We start from the raw sequence: 21,432 nt of genomic DNA on the forward strand, positions 1-21,432 counted from the left end.
CCATTAGGAGATGTGTGTTACCTACCTATGCCTTTAAACTTCCAAGAGCTGGGAAACGTAATGTACCTTAATAGTACTCATTTAATCAACAGGACAGCACTGACACATCACCCACTGAAATAGATGAACTCGCCTTGGCTTTTCCCTGCATTTGCATCATTTTTAATTTTTCTCGTGTAGAGTTTTTTTACTGTCATTTAAAAGGTGAGAATTTAGTCAACTGAATGCAGTGCTGATTAGCTCAGTATTATAATTGTACTCCATGGACACCTACTGCTTGTATGTCACAGCTCTCCAAATTCCCATTATACTATTAATCTAGGTTTTATGGTACTTCAGAACTGAAGTATTAAAAAACTATGATGTGAGTGGAAAAAACCACAGTGGCAATTTACCAAAGAGCTCATATGGGGTATTATGAAAATAACGAAAAACAAAACAAGGGAGCCTGTTTGTGAAATCCGGAGCAAGTTTGCCTGTGAGAGCAAGATAAAACCAGATATAATGTGTCAATGGCTGCCTTTCCAACACCGTCTACAGTGTGTCACCATGCTGGGTTCCGGGCTATGCACTTGTTCTTCAGTGCAGATGGAAGAAATGAACAGAAGGTACATGAGACCACTTGGCCATTATTTACCAAAATCCAATCCTCTCCACTCAGATTTATTTTCTCCAGCATCTGTGGGGGAAGAGAAGCAGCCTGTTGTGACCATGCTAATACATTCTCCACTTCTCCACTTGTTGTTTTCTCAGCCACCACACTCTGGGAAGAGCTTTATACCACAAGAGAAACCTTTGCTCCCCAAAGGCTTACACCCCAGGGATGCTACAACATAAGCACCTCAGTCACTGCTGTATCTGGAGTACCATTCTTGTGAGAATTCAGCCCAGCATAGTCGTATCAGCCCTTTTTTGCTCTGGGAAAATGACACAGAAACCTGCCCGGCAGAGTCAGAGGTCTGGGAGATGCTGCACTGACCCTGCGCTGCTGTGAGACGCTCCCGCCCGGGTGCCCTCTGCAGCTCTCCATGCCTGGGGCCAGGAAAGGGAAACTGTAGAAAGAAAAATTGTTTATGATGAAGCGACCAACATTCAGATGAAGTCTTACAAGGAAGCGTGATAAATCTTTCTCTGCTTCATCTGTACTTGGAATGAAACCAGGAAACAAGCTATTTTTACAGGAATGCACCACCTCATTTTGTTGTGAAATAATCATCTCCTTGTAGCGGACTAGAAAGGGGTTCCCCTAGGGGATCTCAGGGGTGAGGAAGCCACTAGGAACTGTTCCAAAAGCTGTAGCTCCCTGAGCGAAGAAAAAGCTTTCCCTTTCTGTCTACATTTCTAACCCTTACTCTACATCTACCCCTAATCCTACCCCTTCTCTAGCCCTGGCCTTAGAGGAAAAGAAAGACCTCTTGTTTGTGGTTTTTGCTGGGTTGGTTTGTTTGTTTGTTGGTTGGTCGGGGTGTTTGTTTGTTTGTTTGTTTGCTTTTTCTAATGCAAGTCAGGGAGGACTTCTCAACCCATGTTTATGGTCAGGGTTGAAAGAAAAAAATGTCAGTTCTCCCATGACAGTGAAGCTGGAACGGGGTTGCAAGAGGAAAGTAGAAGGTGCAGAGATGGTGGCTGTGAGAAACATTTTGTTTGGGTAATGGCTGTAGGAAAACTGTCAATGGTTCAGCTCCATCTAGGTTTAGGGCTAAAGCTAAGGTTAAGAGAAGGATGAAGTTTAGAGCTTCATTTGCAGTGGGGCTGGAAAGGAGCAGCAAAAAGAAATCGAAGGATGCAGCAGTAAACTATTTCAAGTGCATCTATCCCACTGATCCTCAACAATAACTTGTGAGGTGGTGAGGAAGGAGCAATTCCCTACTCAGCGGCACCTCTGCACCCAGTGACACCTCCTGCCAGACCAAAATGCCTCCTAAGTGCCAGGTGTCCTTCCTCTAGCACTAACCAACACAGAACGCACTGAGATTTGGAACAAAGGTAGATTTCTTTCAATAGTGTCTAAGGACTGATAATCCACCAACTGTATTCTCCGTAATTCCTGGCCAAAAGCCAGCATCAGCTCTGCCTCCTGGGCCAAACATACTGTTGGTTTGAAAATACAAGATTCAAAAGAGATGACTTGTTCAAAGTGCCTAAGATGGAGACTGACAAAAGAAAAATAGATGCTACCCAGAAATAAACTGTGCCGAAGTACATTTCTGGTTGTCCCTAGCCTCGTTATTCTTCACTTGTTTATTAAGAACAGAAATGTTTGGTGTCACCGGTCTCTGGAGGATGTCAAACCAGACCCTGCTAATTGCTCACCTACGAGGTGTCCCAGGTGCAGAGAAGTTGTATAAGGTTGCTTTCGCTGTCTGCATGGCTGCTCCTGCATATCAAAAACCTACTGACAAAAGCAAGATCTTTGATTCCTGCCAGCAGAAAGCAATTGCAATCTTATTGTTCCCTGGACATGAGGACAAATAGCTATTTACTGTGAACTGCAGACTCATTGTGAGAAATTATATCCTTTTTGTGGTTATGAATGTAAATTCATGTCTTTTCTCAATATGAGACTCACAGATTCCAGGAATTGTTTCCTCCTTTACATTTTGGGTGGGCAGCCAACTCTGAGCTTGAAAAATGTACAACCAAAAGAGAAGAGCACCCTTCCCTTCCTCCTTGTGATTGCTAGGCAAGGCGGGAGGAAAGCTGGCTGAGTCCAACTGTGGCAAAACCCTTGGGAGGATGCGCAGAGCCATCTTTTTGATTACATAATGCCTCTGCAAGCCCTTTGCCATTAAAATACGATTAAAAGCAATGGCCAGGAGGAGTTCACCTTTAGAAAATGACACTTACAAGAAATCACTTCCCAAACAGATAGTTGCCCAAGTCCCTGAGATGAAGAAGCGGTTTGATGGATGAGAAGGCAGTATTAAAATGTCTCCTCACATAAGAAAACAGAATGAGAGCAATCATCAGAATTTATCAGCCAGAGAGGAGCAGAGTGTTTTCTTGGCACTAAAGGGACCCAATACACTAAATCAAAACCAGAACACAGGCTCAGGAAAGAGACAGATGTTTCTGCCATATAAATACCATACAAATGAACTTTCTGAAATGGGGATCTTGTTTAAGCACACACCATAGTGACATCTGAGAAAGACATAGCAAATCAAAGCAGAGCACAAAGTTGGTACCGACACTGGAACTGCAGCAATTTGTGAAGAATAACAGCCCATCTGCCTACCACGGTTGTATGTCCTGCTTTGCAAACCCACAACTTCTTGTAACACTTGAATCGAAACCCATATATTTGCACTCTTCCATATTGAATACATTCAGCCCAAAATGTAGTCCAGGCTCATCAGAAGCCTGTCCCCTGGGGGCAACCGGATCTTCCTGGTGAAAAGAGTGATCTCTTGTTCAGGGTGAGGTGTGTCTCAGGAAGCTATGGCTGTATCCACAACATGTCCTGAAGCTCAGCAATGATGTATTGCCATCACAATCCCAGAAAACAGGCTCAGAACACAAGCCGTGCCCCAAGACTGTCCGCTTGGACTGGCCTCAGTCACGGTGGGGCAGCCGCCCGAATCACTTGCTGAGCTCTTAAATTAAAACTCATTGCGGTCCTCACACTGTGCTCCTAGGGAAAGCAGTTTTAATATGCTGCTTTGTTAGTAACACGTTATTCACTTCAATGATATATATAAGTCTACACAGAGGAGCTTTAAAGCTGGACACTTGAGCTTGCACATTTTAAGGCTCCCCATTTTCTAAGGTTAGTGTCTTTGGACATGGCTCTTCCCAAAGGTTTAAAAGCCTCTTTTTTTATTATATGCCAAATAGAAAAGCATGACTGTAAACTGTCTTTTATGAAGATAAATTGAGTCTTAAATCAAATCAGACTTGAGCCCAAACGTGACTTTTGCATGGCTGCTGAATATTCACCCATATAAAGTATAAAACATGACTTCATTTTCTTAATATACAGACTATGTGGGGCTCCCCTGGACAGTAGAGGGGCAGAAATGAGCAATGCAAGGACTAAGGCTTTGCAACAGCTACCTGAGTGAAATACATAAGGAAGGAATGGCTTAGTAGCACTTTATGTTAGAATAAGCTCTGAAAGTATGCAGGCATTGCCAGGAGAGGTCAAATACAAATCTCTGCTTGGGAATGGTTGAGCTGGCACCCACCATAGCTGTCTGCATTAACCTTAACCCCAGAGCTGATTAACCTTTGCCCTCCTCCCTGGAAGACGAGTCTGAAGATAGCATCTGGCCTGACCTACTTCTGCATGCTCAGCTGCAAATTCCAGTTACTCTGATTGGAACCTTTCCACACTGGGTTTCTTCCAGCAAAATGTCAGACTGTTCTTCTTCACTCTTCAGAGGCATCAAAGATCCCAAGATCCCAAAACATGTTCCTCTGAACTGGGGAGGCAAGGGAGGGACAGTCTGTGGAGTGGGAGGCCACCCAGCACACTACAACTCCTCAGTGCCTGGGTGTTTGCAGCCTCAAACAAGTGGCACTGGCAGAAAGGAGCGACGTTTGCAAGGCCCGACAAACACATCTGGGTGAACACAACCTGCTTTGCACAGGCAGGGAGTGGAAATTGAACAACATGCTTGATAGCACATCTTTTCGGTGAGAAGTAGTATACAAATGCGATGTGTGTTGAACTCATTTTAGTACATCGAAGGCTGAGAGGAATCAGAGGGAACAGGTAAGGTCATCAGCTAGCTCAGGAAGAAATCTTATTGCCGCAGCTTCGTTGTTTTTGCTGCTGAGCTCTGCCTTCTGAGCAAGAATATTCAGGGACAGCTATCTGAACACAAAAAGTTTTGTCACTCAACTCTTCAAAGGATACATGTCACCTCTTTGTCCCAGTCACTAGGAATTAGACTGCAATTAATATGGTCATTCAGGGAGTTAGGACAAGATAATGAATTAATTAGTTTTAGAAGTTTGTATTTCATCTCTGTGACTTGACCACTTATCATTTCTTCATAGGAGATTTTTATCCCTCTACAGTCATACAAATTGAATATCAAATTTAAATGGAGCAGTAACATTGTCACCCTAGCCAGAAGTAAGAAAAAAACTCCAATTTCCTATCCCCATGATGTAGAAATAGCTGCATCGTAATAATATTAGGAGTTTTCCTTTCAATAAAGAAGACAGAAAGGAAAAAAATCTTGAAACACCATAATGGAAAAATTCCAGAAAGGTCCCATTCCTTAGCCCTTTATTGTCATGATTCCACTAATGCAAGTGAGACTGGAGGTTCAGATCCTTAAAAGGACGCATTTTTATGCTATGCTGCGTATAATGTTATATACAATGTTCCATCCTTGCCAGGAGCATAAGGTCCAGTTTAAATTTTTTTTTCCCACAGCTAAACCAGTGCCAAGAAAATCAAAGAAGACTATAAACCTGTGGAGTTGGGATGTTCTTTTGATATATTAATCCTTGTAGCAATAGACACAGATTCTAGTATTTATCCTAATTCTCTTCAGTATTCTAGCATAACATGTTTATTAAATCAACACATAAAAACTCTTGCTAGGCAGATGGCAGAGTCTAGTCGTAGTTTGATGAAGCAGTTGAAAAGCAAGGATGAATCCTCTTTGAAAATTATAACTGATTTCTTTAAAGATTTTAAAATTTCTTTGTGCTGCAGTAAAATTCTATGGTGTCTGTTTTTTATATAATTCCATTCAAGAAGATTACGAGATGATGAAGAAACTGCTCACTCAGACAGAAGACAGAATGTGGAATCTCTTACTGCAGAGGAATCTTGGGAAAGCTTTGCTGATGCCACTTCTGCAAAAAAACAGTAAATTCATGGTGGCCACAAATTTGACAGACAAACCAAATGTGAGTAACAAAAGTACGTATTTCTGCACTGTTTGCACACAAATCCCTGATTGCATCCTTGAAAATCAGTGGAGCGCTTCAACTACTATAGCTATGTGTAAAAGGCATGAATAATTTTACGGACAGCAATAATAGAATTTTTACTTTTGCAAATAAAGGAAACTTGTGCCAAGCAGAACAATTGTCACAGGCATTAAAGAGAAACAAGTGTGTGTGTGTATGCACGCGTATACATGCGTAGCATTGTGTGCTGGGCCAGGTTCATAATGCTCAGCTGAAAATATCATTAAGCTTTCTGCTAATATTCTGTTTCATTTCCTTCAGGTGAAACCCACTCTGCTGCATCCCAGAAGCCAGTGAAGGCACTGCCATCCTGAGCAGTTAGACCCTGATGCAGGGTGGGGAAGGCTGCAGGCCGTTTAAGGCCATGTAAGACATAGATTGTTTGCTTTAGACAATTCTCTGTCTCCCCTTGGCTTCTTTAGGGAATAAAGCGACTCCAGAGGGAGATGCAGACCACACAACACTGTTTCACTGAGGATGTAGGGAACCCATGTGAGGTCTGAGGGACTTCCACCCACCCTTCCAGTCCTCTTCACTACAAGAAAGACATTAAGGTGCTGGAACACGTCCAAAGAATGGCAATGAAGATAGTAAAGGGTCTGGGCCACAAGTCCTATGAGGAGCAACTGAGGGAGCTGGGACTGTTTAGCCTGAAGAAAAGGAGGCTGAGGGGAGACCTTGTCACTGTCTACAACTATTTGAAAGGAGGTTGTAGCAAGGCAGGCGTTGGTCTCTTCTCCCAAGTAACAAGTGACAGGACAAGAGGAAATGGCCTCAAGCTGCACTAAGGGAGGTTTAGATTGGATATTAGGAAAAAATTATTCATGGAAAGGGTTGTCAGGCATTGGAACAGGCTGCCCAGGGAAGTGGTGGAGTCACCATCCCTGGAGGTGTTTAAAAGAGATGTAGATGTGGTACTTAAGGGCATGGTTTAGTGGTGGACTTGACAGTGTTAGGTTTATGGTTGGACTTGATCTTAACGGTCTTTTTCAACCTAAATGATTCTGTGAATCTATGGACAGGACAAAAAGCACAGGTAATGGTTCTATTTGGTATATTAGCCTTGTTTCCTGGGAAGTGGGAGGTTCTGGCTTCTTAGCTCAGTCATATTGACAAATATTGAACCTTTGTCCAGTAATACGTCCTAAGATGTCAGTGAGATGTTCCAGACATCACAGCTGATTTTGAGTTCTAACTGACACAACCATTGACCTCAGTGGAGCAGTCTAACGCTGTAATTTGTTTCCATAACTCCCCTTGGTTGCCTGTCTCTGATCTTCTCTAAAGGTGGATTTGAAGTAGCAGTAATGTGTGGCGAGTTGCTGCAAAGTGACCTAGAAGACAACACACTTGGCACACTTTGCAGAGGTGCCCACTTGGCCCTATTGCAACATCTCAGAGAGGCTGGAGAATCATCTCCCCACAGCAGGAATATCCAGGAACACAGCACAGGACAGAAAAACACCTGAGACATTTATCTCTAACAGTATTAACTCTAAAAATGATGTCTCCATTGCAGAGAGAATGTATTTCTCTTTCTCAGACTGAAATAAAAAGTTAGCATTTTGAGAGCTCTGCATGCATTACAGGAATTAAATATACTACACCACAAACACTGTCCTGCTGCACAGGGCCTCCGCAGTGCTTTGGGTGTATGTGTCTATAAACCAGATGCTTCAGAAAGCAGGGTGATCTCTCCATTAATGCTACACGGCATGGCAGGCACTTTGCACAGCGCGACGGCACCATGGCTGGGCGGCTGAGAGCTCCTTGTGCCAGCAAGAGCTTCACAGCACCTGCTGCAGTGGGGTCTCTAGGACAAAGCTGTGTCACCAGACATTTAACAGCAGCTGCCTCAGCAGAGTTTGACATTTGAACAATGTCCCTCCCCAGACAGGTTATGTCCTTTTTCATCGACATTCCAGCTGCAGCCAACATGCTTCAGTGAAACCAGTGGAAAAACAGACAGTTGCTTCCTCTGCTCTCCTGTGCTTGGAGCCCTACCAGGACAGAGGAGCAGATTCATGTGCTCTCTTTGTTTGTTCAGGGAATGCTGGTCCAAAGCACAGTAACTGAATCTTATCAAGGGTTATACAGAAGCTGAACTTCAAACTGGAATTTCTTCCCTGGTTTGCTCCAACACCCATGGAAGGTGACTCCCTTGTCACGGGGCTAGGTCTCTACAGTGCAGATCATTTATTTCTTTCCCTAGGAGGACAGCACGAGGCCACTAGTTTAAGTGACTTGACTTAGTTGCTCACATGCAGAAAGAATTAATTTGCAGTGGCTGTAAAGCAGCAGGACAGCCAGGTGCAATCATGAATCTCGGCAGCTCTTCATATTTATATTAGGCCCTTTGCAGCTGCTGTAGAGGCGCCTCACTAACTCTGAACTTCCCCTGAATACCAAGTGACTATGGCTATATGCAGTGTACTGTCCCTCCTCTCAAGAACACACACCTAGCATAAAAAGATTAAATAATCAAAGGAAGCAGTTGTAAAGTTTTTCGTATTAGAGCAGAAGAGGGGTAAGTGATCCTTCTCCCACAAGAACAGTGTGAGAGGATGAAATAGCCTCGATCAGGTCTCTTCTGCAGTCAGGCCACGGCTGTCATGTATCAAGGAACAGGACAGCCCAGTTTATAATCCCCCCAGGAGCTGAGAAGTTTGTTTTTAATCCAACATTAGAAGTAGATAGCTATGTATATATGCCTGTGTACACATACAATGTGTGCAAATGAGACACACCAACAGAAAACCTTGTACATGAATCTCGGCACGCTCCTTCACTGAGCAAGAGTGCAGTGGTGGGACACCAGCTGCAGGGACTTCTCATTTTGCATCCGTCTTCTCCCCATAACTTTGCGACTTCCTGGACTGCTCACACAAGTGAGGCTGCCTGGCTTTGGTGATTCATGATCTGCTCCCAAAATGGCTGGCCAAACTTTATGACAAGGCTTATGTGACTGGGGTTATGGACCACACTCGTGCACCTTCACCTATGCTTATGTTCCAGTATCTTCTAGGTACATATGGGCTACAGGTGGCTTTAATGGATCCCTGCATCTTGTGATCCCTGCACCTTGTGATCCCCATATCTTGTGATCCCTGTTTTGCTTCATCCTTGTGCCATGTGGTAGCACACATAGGTGTGAGGAGTCAGTCATACACTCAGGCGCTTTGTTCACATGTAGCTGGGGACTGAGCAAACGAGTTGACCTTTGCTTCACTTGAAATCCATCCCTTGATTACAAGTGTTTGAAAAGTCTACACCATAACGTTTTGGCAGGATGTATCGGTTTCCTTAAAACTTTCACAAGTATATTTGGCAGGAAGGAGGCATTTCTTAAAATTAGGCAAGCATGGGACTCCAACCTGGTACATGAGATGCCCAGACTCAAGCTTCTGTTTGGCAGCATCTGTAGTGAAAAGCAGTGTGCAGAGCAAGAGCTCAGCACAGACCTGTTCAAGGAGGGAGTTCAGTGCCCAACACACACCAGCACTATGCTACTGTCACCGATATACCCCACATTTTGGTGTGCAGCAGAACCCAAAAATGGCCTCTGGTTAAATGTGCTCCAACAGTGAACTCTCTGCCTTTCTTCATGCTGCAGGATGGGCTCGGGAGGCCCAACCAGACCAGAGGGGGTCTGCAGCCATATAAACCTTTCCAAACCATTCAGGTGGTCTGGTTGCAGGTTAGAACATGCCTGAAGAGGTCTGGGGGAGAAAACAAGGCTTTAAACTGTTAGCAGAGAGGGATCATAGAATCATAGAATGTCCTGAGTTGGAAAGGACCCACAAGGATCATTGATGGATGCCTGGACACAGGGCTAAGCAGCATGAACCAGCTGGAAGAAAATCCATATGTATGAGTTTGTCTAAGACTGAGAAAAGCTAAAGAAAAGTTCAGTGTCACAGAGTCTGGGAGAACAGCAACCAACATGATTGAAAAGCAAGCAAGCAATAAATAGAGTAGCTACCTATTCTGTGCCCTGGAGACACACCGCCAGCCTGGCTGGCCTTGGCCAGGAGCCTGCAGAGACGCCAGGTGCAACCTGTATCACTCTCACTCCTTGGCTTTCTGTGTTCTCATTTTCAGTGCTTAATTAGATGCTCTATATTGACGTGATGGTGCATTTCCTCACCCACATACACTTCTCAGCTGTGCTTTATAAGAAAAAGCTTATAGTCTTGTGAAGGAGTATAATAAAGTCACATTACATGTTTGTCCCTCCAGCATCTAGTTTGTGCATCCTCCTTTGCTACTATAATATTCAAATATGACAAGGAACTGGACAACCACTTTTAATTTGAGTGAAAGACAACAGTTCGTTATCCCATAGCCTCAAGGGCCCTATGTTCTCCAAGACTATCCCACCCATGCAAGCCCTGCTCTCCTCCTTCTTCTAAACCTCTACCTATTTAATCCAGTGGTTCAGGGCATCTCTGAAACTCTCTGAATGTATGTACTCAGTAAAGGGTAAAATAAACCTCAATAGCTTCCAGAGATCTGGAATTTCACTAAATATATGTAAAGAGGAAAGAAAGAGAAATGTGAGTGTTTTGATGCTTGGCCTCAAATTGTTGCTGCAGCTCAAATTCCCTGCTTAACTAACTTGTGTCATCTGTACTTTTCAGCTCCACCTGTGCAATCATTTGCAGAAACATTATTAGCTGTTTGATTTTTTTTCCCAGTTTGCTTCCATAGCAACATCCATCAGGAAGAAAACAGCAGGAGCATATGGGGAAGTTACAAAGCACATTTTCTACAAGAAAAGGAGGCCAAAGCATTTAAAAGACAGCACTTAGGTTTCCCTTAGTAACTGAAAATCCAAAATACCTCTCTTGTTTCAGTATGTCCTAGTATTAATTAGGCTGCTTAACAATGTACCAGTGCAGGCTGGAGGTAACACTTGGGTTGTCTTTAATTAATCAGCATACTGGAACATTTCTTTGAGATTTAAGCTTATTGCCAAAACACAATCTTGTTATATTTTTGTGCACGCATGTTTTACAAGCAAGGCTTGGAGCTATTAGACAGCCTTTGACATGCTAAATATTGTGGAAGAATTTTTGCAGAAAGTTCCAGAGAGAAATGCAAAAGCTGAAAATTACCTGTTTGAATAGTTTGAAATCTGTCACCAAGGAATAGCTAGAAACTGTCAGGTCAATTTTAGAATAAGTATATAAAAAATAAAAGTGAATCTCCTGCTTAGTCATTTCTCTCCTTGCCAGTAGCAAACTATATACCATGCGCACTGATATTTTATTAATGAAACCTGTACTGGTATTCCTCTTTAGTTTAAAACACAACCCTTGAAGCTCAATATGAAAACGTGGTTTTGAGGAGAGGGAAACAACACCTCCCTACTCCCCAGTCTATGAGGGAAAGATGGAAAACAATTTACAGCATATCAATGTTGGAGAAAGCTAACAGGTGAAATAAAATAAACCAGACAGCCATCTCTTTGCATCTCTCTGAAACACTAAGAGTTTTTAGGCCTTTTAAGTAAATCAAACGCTCCACTTGTCTCTTGGCTAGAGCCATGTTTCTGCCACTGCGTGCTTGAAATGGAGATGTTGATATTTTGGGGGATGTTGTACACTGTGTAAGCATAAACCTGACAGGGAGACTGATGAGACTGCAGTGGAGGACATTGGTGGAGATCCAATTACTGCTGCCTGGACAAACACCCTGGAAGATGTTGCATGGAGCAGAAGTGCATCCCACTGGCAGGCTGGCATCTGCTACCTTGAAAGCATGGACGGTGCTGGATGTAGGATAGGACACACCATGATCCTCCTGGAGCCATTGAAAAACTGAGAAATATTGTGAAATGTAGGTACAGTTTCTCCTTTCTTCTTTCTCGTTCCCTGTCAATTCCTTGCTTTCCTTGTTCCTATATCTAATCACTCCCTGCTTCACACATGCCACTTCAACCTCCACTATTTTGTTCTCTTCATCTCCTCTGTCTTTCCTCCATGTCTCCTTCTTCACCTGATCTATTTGTCTACTGCTGTCCACATTTGCCATCCTTCAGAATCAGCTCTGACCCATCCAATCCTCCTGCCAATGTGACCACCGTTTCTGCAACCAGTTTACTGATTCTCTCTAGCACCAGCACATTGAACACTTCTGTCCCTTCTCAACTCTATACATCCTCACCTTCTCCTACACCTCGTTTTTGCTGGCAGTCAGTCCCCATCTAAGCCCTGACTCGTCTCCACCACCCCAGTGCCACCTACTCACCTCACGCAGCCCTTTCACCACCCAGCCAGCTTTCCCTCCATCCCTCCACCTGATCAGGGCAGAGCAGAAAGAAGAGCAGGAGATGTCTCCACTACAGCAGAGGGGAGTAAAATCCACTCACACATTTCCAATATATCTGGAAGCCTCCTGCCACCTGCATGCCATTGCATGCTCAAGGCCACTTTCCCAAATCTGAGCCAGAGCCCAGTGTGCTGCCCTGCTGCCTCCATCAGCTCTGCAGCCAGACCACGCTGCTGCAGCAGGACCCTGAAAATCTCACTGAAAATAAAAATTTGCCAAGAAGCTCCACATCTGGGCTTGGGCAGCTACAGAAGAATATTGGTTGCTTGAGGTCTCTGGCCAAACTTGATGAACAGACTCAGAGGTACTTGGGTACATATAGCTCCAAACTGCTAACCACTGCTGGAGATGGCTCTTTACTTGTGCTAAAGGTTTGCTCTTCGAAACAGGCAAACATGACCTTGTCCTCTTTCTGCTCTCATGTCCCAGGTCCCAAGGGTTAGTTGTACAGCAACAAATTCTGCCATTACACAGTCATGTAAAAGTAACCCGCTTCCCAATCCTCGACCGCAATTAGACAAGTGAGGAACATGAACAAGTAATTGCACTGGCTTTAGCTCAGCCAGATACAAATTACTGGCATTTTTAGGGGTGTCAGTATTTCCTTTAAAAATAAATCAACCTGCCCCTGATTTTGAAGGAAGAACTAACTTTCTGCCATTTGAGCAGGTGCTTGAGTTTGGAGGGCAACCTTTGAGTGACCATGTATGCGAAAACCAGTCGTGTCTGATGAGCAAAGGGTTAAGGTTGCCTGGAGGACTAGCCCTCCTTTAACACCTGGTTCTGTGATATAACAACAGACCTCTCATATCTAGTTTCTATTAAGGACGGCTTAGGCAGAATCTATCCACCTAGAAGTTATCAAACACGAAATAAACAGGAAAACAACATCTCTCTCCTCTTATTTAAAAAGCACCTGCTGCATCAAGTAAGTTATAGCACAGATAGAACATGAAAAATAAGAGCTGGCAGAGACTAAATTGGAGAAACAATATTTCAGTTGGTCCTCCTACAGGAGCAACTCTTGTCAGACTAACCATGAGGACCAACGGCGCCAGGCTCTCCACCCTCCTGGGCTTTCAGAGGCATCTCTGCTGGTAAATCCTGTCCAAGCAGTGCTGTTGGCCAAATCTTTGCAAAAACAAAGCCAGCAAAGCACCGAGCAGATGAGACCAGGGATGCTGAGACAGCCAAGGCTGGGTAAGGCAGCATTAGGCAGGATTCCTCTGTGTCTGAAGGCAGCACATGGAAGAGAGAAAACAAACTGTTTTTTCTCCAGATAAGACCATGAACTTTTGCTGCTGCAGAGGACTTGTAGCCGACATCTTCTAGCTCCTACCTCTGCTAGTGGGTATTTTTTATTTCTTAATATGAGCAATGTCATTTTTATATATACACACATATAATGCAAATGTCATTTAAATACATACAATGCAATTACAGATAAGCTCTGAAGGGTGAATGAACCCCGTCTTTTGTTTATTACAGAGCCATGGAAATAGAAGAACCAAAAGGACTTCATTATTAGCAAATTAGGGTAAGAATAATGACATTATACATTTGCATTATTACACTGCAATCATTATTAAGACATTTAACTCCAGAAGTGTGCTACATGTTCTACAGCAAACCACAGGGCTACATTCAGACTGTCAACTCTAAGGACAGGATTCAGCTCCAGACTAAATCAAGGTGCCACTATTTTAGGTGCATGTTGAAGCTCGTATTACACCTAAGGGGAGTCTAGTCAGTGGAGCACAAAGAGTGATTCAGCTCACTAGCAAAGTCACCTCTAGAGTGATTCAGCTGCCCAAACATAGACATCAAGTATCATTTGAGATGCTGTAGGCATCTTGCTGGCATTCCAGCAGTGACCTTGGGTTTACTGCCATATCCACCAGCCTAAGTGTCTCAACTATCTTGAGACATCTAGAATAACACAAACTGCTATGTTTAGGCAGCAAACTGAGAGGACAATTTGCTCTCAAGGCTCAACTGACTGTATTCATTTGCCTGACAGAGGTTTCTAGTGATATCTGAGATGCTGAAGAATCTGCTTCCTCCGATAGAGTGGCCACACCAGAAGGGCACGGTCACCCTGCATTGTATCTGTCAGCCTGGTGAAGTTGTCTCAAGTACACGTAGAGCATCTCAAATCGCCCTGTCTTAACACAGGCACACAAATCCCATCTTCTGCTGCCCGTTCTGGGGGTGGGAAACAGCATGCGATAGGCTAAATAGAGAGATTTTAGCAAAGTGGAGTAAAACCCCTAATCCTGCCACAGATAGCAATTTCAAATGCAGTATTAGCAAATATCAGGAAATAAATGAAATGTTGCCTCATTATAAGGGTAGGAATTGTATGTTCAGACTACACCATGAATTATCACTGCATAATACACCAATCATCAAAAATATACAGAGCGATCATCAAAAACATACACAGTATGTTAGAACAGGATGGAGTTTTCTTCTTTCTTGGAATCTCAATATGAGTAATGAATGCAGTTCTCTAGCTACTACATCAGAAAGGAAGATCATACAAGGATCAGGAGGAACAGTCAGGAACCTCGTACCTCATGCCTGATCTGCACACAGAGCTCCATTTCTTACTGATAGTGGCATTTTTGTTGCAATTCTCTAACCCCCAGCTGTGGATAGGTGTCTCAGAGAGCTACCTAAGTTTGGAGTACTGGAGTCAGATGTTTCAGTGTATCCACCCTACAGGGCCTGCAGAAAACCTTGCCCTTCTGGACCAGCTTATGCTGGAAAACTGACTCCAACCCCGTGTCAAAGACAAATATTTCAGCTGCTGAAGTGTCAGACTAAAGCTAAAGTGCTTTAGTCTCCAACCCTCCTGCTCAAGCAGGCCACCTAGAGCCAGCTGTCCTAGGTCCACATTAGTAAGAGATTATTGTAAGATTGTAATGGATGGGCTTGAGATTTGCCTGCATGAACATGAGTAAATTAAACTGGATAAGTGGAGTCTTTCACGGATCATCATCAGCCTGAGGGAGACCAGTCCCAGAAGGCAAAGGAAGGACTGGGAGAAGCAACGGTGCAGTCAAAGGAGAAGACTCAACTGCCTCATTGAGTCTAGAGAATGGGATACAACAAAGTGGGGTCAGGAAGCAGGGAAGGCAATTGTCAGCTTTATGGAGATGGGAAATCAGATAATTGCTTACACTTTGGGAGGAAAGAGGCAAGGAGGGCAGCAGATTAAGACTGAGGCAGAATCTGCGAGATACATGAGTCTGCAGCAGTGGCTGAGCCAGGGACCGGGTACAAGGTATGGGGGCTTCTGCAGGGTGAGCACTGGGGACAGGCATGAGATCGGGGTTCTCTGGATTTAAAGGACACCAACACTGGCAAGAAGAGTATGTGGTTTGCATTTTTTTTGCCAATTAGAAAAGAGAAAGGATTGTGAAAAAGAATTACTTGCTTTATTCCTGCAAATGAATCCAAAAACCTCAAATGTTCATTTTATAATTCAGCTCACTCTCTGTAACTGTTCTAAATCCCCTCTGAGACCCACTATTTTTAATATTTTAAATAACTCTGCAAGGATTAAATAAGGATTTAATGTTTTTATCCTCCCATGGATAACAACGTGAGGCTCTTTCACCTGTTTGTTGCTGCATTCACTCCCTTTCCTCTCCGTGTAAGTGACAGCAATGCTTTCTATTTCTCTGCTCTGGAAATTAACCTCCCCAAACACTGACATGCTTAACAGCTGTTGTTCCTCAATTTGCACAAAAATTGAGTATTATTCCATAATGCCACATAATTTGCCATCCTTTACACCTCCACAGTCCTGAAATCTTTTTCTCTGCATCAGAAGGCATTTGCATACCTCAGGCCACATATAGCCTCCTTATGAAAATCAAATCCAAACTATGCCTGTTTGTTTCTCAGTGCAGCAGTCTAAAATTTCTGTTTTCTGAGATGGTTTCAAACAACCCTCTCAATCACAGACTGTATTGAAGTGCCTTGGATGATGGCTCTCCCAGGAGCATCATCCCCCATCACTGCTGGGAAAAACCAATGAAACATTTTGGAATTTGTGCTGGGTGAAGTATCCAGTGAACACCATGGGTTCAGATGTCAGAGCAGCTCAGCCATGCAAGTGTGTGTCACCTGCAACCGTGGTGTCACCATAGCTGTAGGTGCTCAGCTCCAGGCAGAGGTCTGTGTGGTGCAGCACTGTGACCAAAGGGCAATGTCCTCCATCCCCAGCATCCACATCCCATGGTGGTGGCTGCTGCTTTGTGCTGCTGGTGAGAGGACTGAGATGGGTTGGAGGAGAGCAGCTGCTCCCAGCCTTTGGTTGAGGAGTGGGTCTGTGCATGAATCCCGACCACCCACCATTTAGAGGTGTGGACCCCATTCCTGGCCACATTGAAGCTGCCTGCACTTTATGCTACACTGTAGTCACATATTTTAAGCTTCACAGGCAGTAAAATGTTCCTAGGAGTCTTTGCTTTGGTCTGACTGTATTTTAACAATGGGTTGGTGGAAAGATATGGCTCAACGGGCTGCCCAGGAGTCACAAATGTGCAGAAATGATCTGCCAGGTCACACCCACAGCCAGCAGACACACACAAAGGGTGGTAGGGGGATGGGGTGGGAGCTGGGGGTACCACTGGGATACCACAGTGTAATGCTGAGGCTCTGTCCACAGCTCAAGATCTTCTATGCAGCGCTAGCACTCTTTGCATGGTCTTACCATTAGAGAAACCCAGGCAGGATCTTCTGGTGTCAGAATTTCCTCCCCTGTTGTAGTGGAGGAGCTCTTGCACATCCTTCTATTCATTAGGTTGCTACATGTCTCAGGAAGATCCTCGCACCACCTCAAGCCCACTTCAGCTCATCCCCAGGTCCCTGTAAGTGTGTCTGGCTCCAGCTCTGTCCCTGGCTCACGGGCAGGACCTGCTGCTGCCACTCCACAGCTCTTCTTGTCTGCTCAGGGACTGTGGGATGGTGCCCAGCAGGGAGGACATAGACCACATCATGGTCTCCCACAACTTAACCCCTGGCAGAGCAGCCCTCTCACTCCCCAGAAGCTGGAGCTGGTGTTGGTACCCAAAAGCCCATCTTCCCCAGAACCCAATGTATCTGAATGCTTCACACACAGCAACTACAAGGCTGCATTTTTTTCCCCTCTTCCTTCTACAAAACCAGATGAAAATACTTGTTTTTTTCCCCTGAATTTGTCACTATATGTTGGACTGTGGCCACCTCAGCCGTCTCCACTACCAGTAACCAGCTGCTTGGCCCAGTCTCTTTCATTCACTCATTCATGGGGCACTGCAGCACGCGCAAAGGTGATCCCCTCTCCTGCAGAGTCATACTGGATGGGGGGGCTGCTTTATGCCATCTCTCGTGACAATCATGTCCCACCATGCCACCTCTGGGCTGGGGTGCCTCCCTGTGCTGGCAGCAGAGCTGAACGCTGCCTGCCCCAAATGTAGGAGATATTGTGGATGTGACAAGGGGTAAGAACAGTCTTGCACACTTCAACCCACTTCATTTTTCAGTCTTCATGAAGTGTCAAAATTTAATTTCCAGATATACCACTCCACTGTGGATCTGACTGAGAGATTTTATGTTTCAAGAACATATATTCTTTCTTGTTCAGATGCAGACAAAAACTGACAAGAACAACTATTCTCAGGGGATTTTTGCCCAGAAGTGGTCAAAATCTCAAACAAACAATCCATTTTCTAATATCACTGTCTTTCCTGTTCAAAATTCTCATGAGGATATTTTTCAGGACAATTGAATTTAGACCTGAGTGCTACCTAGGTTAGGTCTCAAATCCAAGTGAGTCCATGTAAATTTATGTTTTTTTCATCTTGTTTTTAATAATGACTTGGGCTACTGAAAGAGATTGTTGCTCCCTTCTTTAACATCACTTCTTGGTGCTGTGCTATCAGGAGATTTAGGCACAAATCAAGTCAAAACAGCCACAGGGTGAGCACAGCACAGGGCTGAATCCCCAGTGACATGCAGTGGGGTAGGGGCAGTCCAGCAGCTGGCTTCCTTTATTCACTCCTGATTTTCCACAGCTCCACAGCCTCCCTATGATTATACACATCTAGTAAAAAAGCAGCATGCTGGTCCAGCAAGCCATGACTGCCTTGATTGGACTCCACCTGATGGACGCACACCTCTGGCCTTGGACTTCTGTCCGGGTCTCACTTTATCTCAAAGACAGCATTCTTCAAAAGCAAAACCAGCAAAAGCATAACCACCAGATACCTTAAGTTATCACACTGCTAGATTCACTACCACTACATGGCAGGAGTAAGACACTGAGATTTGCCTATGTTCCTGCAGAGTTTGCGGTGTGGGAGTTTCCTGCAGGACTGGATGCCCTCCCCACCTGCCTGGGTCATGAAGAGTGCTGGAGCATGGTCACACACTTGAAAATGTACAGGCAGGAACTGTAGCTGATGGTACACATCAGCTCTAGTAGTGAAAGTTATTTTGAGGGGAAAATACGAAGAAAATAGGAGAGGGGTAAAAAAAAAATGACAACAACAACATAAACAAGCAAACAAAGCTAAAGGAAAAGGGAAATGAAGAATGCATAAGGCCCTTTGTAGTCCAGTAATGAATGGCCTGGAGACTGCAATAAGTAAAATCTCTTGGGGAAAAAATACTTGGAAGGAAAAGATCAGAGTGTAGGAAAGTGCAGGAAGAGAAAGGGACAGGCTACAGGACAAAAGGAGAGTGAACAGATCTGAAGATGAGTCTATGGCTGCCAGCCTGTTCTAACTCCATGCCTGTGAAAGTCCTTGCAAAATGGACTAATGCATCCACAAGCAAGAGATAGGGAAGAGAAAGAGAAGGAAACAGTGGATTTTATAAACTGGGTCTTCCAAACCTACTCTAAGGAGAGCTTAATGAGACAGTGGGCAGACCCCTAGGAAGTTACACCTCCCTGGACCTCTGGCTGCTAAAACAGCATCTGAACCTGTCTCCTGTAGTCTCAGTGAGGCGCACTGCAAATAACCAAGCACAAAGACAGCTTGTCCCAGACACAGTTAAGAGAAGGAATTTGTGGTTTAGCACTCCAAAATCTGACTCCTTCAGACGGACCTTCTGCTGATCATGGTGAAAAATTCCCCATGTGCACCTCTCCATGCTCCTCCTGTGGAATATTTAGACTGTGGATAAGGACCTGCTTCTCAGAAGGGACATGTACAGCATGTACAATACCAAAGGCTCTTCATGTTTTTGGAAGCTTCTGTGTAATAGTGTGCTAACATTAAGAAAGAATAATGGCATCACACTTGCAGACACCCCCAATCCTATTTAGCTTAACAAAACTAATGAATATCAGCTGGGTGAAAGAACCATATCAAATCACTGTTGCTCATTGGGGCAGACTGGTAAGGCATGCCCTCCTTCAGTGCTCCCAAGAGCCTAAAGCTTATGGAGAAGTTTCAAAGATCTGCCTGCAGCCTGTACCTGCAATCAGCACTTTTCTCTCAAAGACAGATCTTGTCTCTGTGCCATTTCCTAGAGCTGTCAGGTAATCACAAATGTTTGTGCTCTCCCAATAGATTTCATGGCTACAAGGCTTCAAAATGAAACAGCCAGGCAATGAGGTGTTTCTCTGGGGAAGACATGTTGACTACACAGTTTAAGACTTTTACTCACGGTAAAAGTAAAATGGATTGTGTTTATATGCCCAGTTCAAAGACTGCTCCAGTTCAACAGAAGTATAAAACCACTACCCTGTGCAAAAAGGAAAGGAGACAGAAATCTCACAGAGTTCATGAGAGGTAGAAGATCAGACCCACCGAAAGTTTAAGACACCAAGGCTCCTGTGAAATCACATAGAAGACAGATTCCTACAGCGCAACTTTGAGAAAATACTTCCTCGGTTCTTCTGTCAGAGCAGGTGGAAAATGCAGAGTATCTTCATTTAGAGTCTAGATGCCTTCAGCACCTAATAGGATGAATCTGACCCTGTCATCAGCTGTGCCTGGAAGGTGGGCATGCTGCTTGGTAGCTGTATGAATACAAGAAGTATGAGATGAGATCAGCTGGCAGTAATGGTTCCTGAAATCTTCTCTTGAATCTCCGAGCAGGTCTAGCCTAACTGCCCTGGCAGGTCAATCCCTGTGCTGAAGAGCTTGACATGGGGAAATAAGGAGGTCTTCTCTGCCCATTCAAGCCAGAATGTATTGGCTGGAGCTATCAACCAGCCAAGCAGCCAACAGCATTTGATGAACTTCTTTCTAAGGTTCTACACCTTGGACATGATGGAGTCTGGCTTTCAGCCTTGAGATCTTTAAAAGGCAACGATTTCCTGCATGAAAGTAAATGGCAAGAGTGGCAATCTGGGAAAAGGGAAGGTGGAAAACTCATTCATCAGACTGGAGATGCCTGCTAGATCCAAGCTAGTCACTCCAAGGCTCACTTAATATCGATCAGTAGAAAGAGGCTCATTTAGGGCGGAGTGGCATTTGGATCTTTCCAGATCTGCCTTACTTTTCTGGCCATTCAAGTGTCTATGTGGTGAGATGATTTACGCTTGGCATGTCTAGAGCTTTAAGCAGTGGTCTGATTTCCTACTTTCTCCTACAGTTGTAAATCAGGAGTCTCTCCAATGGTCTCCTGGGAGTCGCTTCGCACAGTCAGAGAGGTTAACCAGAGCCTGCAGCGGGGCTCCTACTAAATTCAGAACAAGGTGCAAGGAAACACAAAAAGAGAGCTGTGCTCATATTTGTCTAGGCAAGATTTGTCTTGACAGGGAAAAACAGGTTTAAAATACAGTAGAAACAGACCAACCGAAAAACATTTAGGAAAAAAACCCAGTGCATTACTTGCACTTGATGTATTTTAAATGTCTGAGAGTAATGAACTGGCACCCTGCTCAAATAGAAACAAAAGAGGAAAAGGTCTCATATGGGGGGAGTGGGGAGGGAATAATCCTGATGCACATGTTGTTCTCTGAATGTAAACCTACTTCACACTCCTGTAGGTTAACACACCCTCCATGCAAACATCATTCCTCTGAAAGGATTTTATTTATGTTCATATAAAACGAAAACTTCTGTTGCCCAGAAGAGACAAAAGAAAATTAAATCAGACCTGACACAGCCTGCTGGAAATAATAACAAGAGAAAAACATGTTATCAGTGATAATTT

This window comes from Patagioenas fasciata, chromosome 1 (assembly GCF_037038585.1).
Source record: "Patagioenas fasciata isolate bPatFas1 chromosome 1, bPatFas1.hap1, whole genome shotgun sequence".
In the NCBI taxonomy this organism is placed as follows: domain Eukaryota; kingdom Metazoa; phylum Chordata; class Aves; order Columbiformes; family Columbidae; genus Patagioenas; species Patagioenas fasciata.